Source organism: Lupinus angustifolius, chromosome LG10 (assembly GCF_001865875.1).
Source record: "Lupinus angustifolius cultivar Tanjil chromosome LG10, LupAngTanjil_v1.0, whole genome shotgun sequence".
Classification (NCBI taxonomy): Eukaryota; Viridiplantae; Streptophyta; class Magnoliopsida; order Fabales; family Fabaceae; genus Lupinus; species Lupinus angustifolius.
This window is the reverse complement of record NC_032018.1, coordinates 9,301,731-9,304,385: the sequence shown is the minus strand read 5'-3', so window position 1 is coordinate 9,304,385 and position 2,655 is coordinate 9,301,731.

Below are 2,655 nucleotides of genomic sequence, written 5' to 3'. Positions count from 1 at the left end.
AACAAAGCCGAGATGGGGCAAAGAAGGAATGACTTATTCACATGATTATTAAGAAAGTAAGTTGTAACTGGAATATTCTTGAAACCATTATACCGGCGTTGGAATTTATTTCAACAAAGTCGAGATGGCGAACAAAGAATAAAACCGAGTTCTCTTACTTACAAAAGGAACATAACGAAAATGAGAGTATTTATCTTTCAACAAATTGACACTGCTGTCAGGACGATTTGTTGAGAGAAGAAAACTCTCAACTAAAATAAAAAATAAACACCGAGATACGCTTTCAACATGAACGCTCTAGAAATTTATGCCCCTAAATTTCATAGGAAGCGGCCCTCACTTCCACATTCACATAAGTGAGTCTATCAAGAGTACTCCTATAGTATAAGTATTCCATTCCAATTGAAGTATAGTTCCCATTAAGAGTTTAACTCATCCTTAAATCTACTAAATGAATCATGCTTCTCATAATATTATAGCATGTTCATTCTTAGTTCACTTCACAACTTGTTATTACCTATTGAACCTATTTCTTGAGATCTCCTGTCAGTTAGGTTGGGTTACCAACACGAGTGATGTTCGTTCTAAGGGAAATAGTCCCACACTCTTAGAAGTATTATGGACTTTTTCCCTAAATAGTCCTTTCATCAAAGGATCAACTAAGTTATTCTCAATGCGCATATGAGCCACTCTAACAGCTCCTGTAGAGAGTAACTCTCTAAGAATGTTATGTTTAAGACATATTTGTCGTTTCTTACCGTTATAAAAGCAGTTCTCAATAATTGCAATAGACGCAATACTATCACAACAGATCAACACACTTGATATCAGTTTTTCCCTTAGGGAATTTCTGCAAGCAAGCTTTTTAGCCAACTTTCTTCTTCACTAGTTGTTGCTAGTGCTATCATCTCAGTTTTCATAGTGGATTGAGCTAAACTAGTTTATTTCTTTGACTTCCAAGAAACAACCCCACTAGCGATACTAAATATATGGCCACTAATTGGTTTGGAATCAACTTAAAGACCGTTCCAATCAGCACCGTGGAATCCTTCTAAGGCAGATGGAAACCTTCGCTGATGTAATACAAGGTTTATTGTTTTCTAAAGATACCTCATTACCCTTTCATAGCATACTAATGCTCCATACTAGGTATACTAGTAAACCTGCATAATAATCCCACAACATATGTAATGTCGGGTCTAGTGCAATCAGTAACATACTGATTGTTGCTAATGATGCTAGCATACTCAGTTTATCTTATACCTTAACTAGTGCTCCTAAAAAGTTTTACATTTTGATCATATGATGTGCTTAGGGATGACAATGAACCGAACCAACTTGGTATTCGTTCGAAACTCGATTCGTTATTTAGTCCGATAAACTTGGTTCATGAACCAAATGAGCCAAACTTGAGCTCGTTACTTAAACCAACTAAACTTGAGTTGGATACAGTTCGACTCGTTAGGTTCATGAGCTAGTTTGATATATATGTATATGTATAAACTAACTTTTATGTTTATTATGACTCGGGTATTATTATTTATATTTATTGTTATTATATATATATATATATACATGATTATATTTATATGTATTTTTTTTGTAGTATTTTAAAAAATTAATTAACTATTTAAGTTGTCCAACTGAACCAATCGAACTGAGCCGAACAGTTCACGAACTTTAACCGAACCAAACTCGAGCTAAAAAATAACTCATATCGAACTCGAGCAAAGATTCGAGTCGAACCAATCCTTATCGAGTTGAACCGAGCTGAATTCTGGTTCAACTCGGTTCAACTCGTTTCCAACCCTAGACGTGCTAGCAAGTTTATAGTCAAAATATTTATATTTCTTTAAGATCTTTTCCACATAGTGAGATTGATCCAAATAAATTGTCTCTTTTGACCTAGTAATTTTTGTACCATGGATTACATTCGTCTCTCCAAGGTCTTTCACATCAACGTTGTTACACAATAATGATTTCACATTATATATAACAAGAATGTTGGAACCAAATATTAGTAGGTCGTCTACATAGAGATATATGATAGTGCAAATGGCAATTTCTGATTTGTAATAAATGCATTTGTCGCTTCCATTCACCTTAAACCTATTCGAGACAATTAAGTTATCAAACTTTTCATGCCACTGTTTAGGTGCTTGCTTAAGACTATACATCGACTAATCTAACTTGCAAACCTTATTGTTTTGCTCAACGATTACAAAACCTTCAGGTTATTCCATATAGATTTCTTCTTCCAAATCACCATTTAAAAATGTGGTCTTAACATCTATTTGATGTACTACTAAATCATATATCACATTGATCGAGGCCGTACCCGATACAAATAATATAACAATTAAAAACTGCAGTGCTAGGAAGTGACTCCTAGGTCGTTTCCCAAGGATTATCTTTCAAGCAAAGCTTCAAACACCTTACACTCACACACACAAGGGGGGTTTTGTTGTTGGATAGTATGCACATAAATCAAATTCAAAAACAGTAGTTAAAATGGCTAAATCCCTTTGGTTCGTTTGTTCACAACTCAATCCTCGGTTTCAAAAGATTATTTTCAGATTCCAACCATTAACTTCCGAATTTGTTGAGAATCAATTAACTAAGCGATAATCAATTCAAAGTTCCAGAACCTAAACA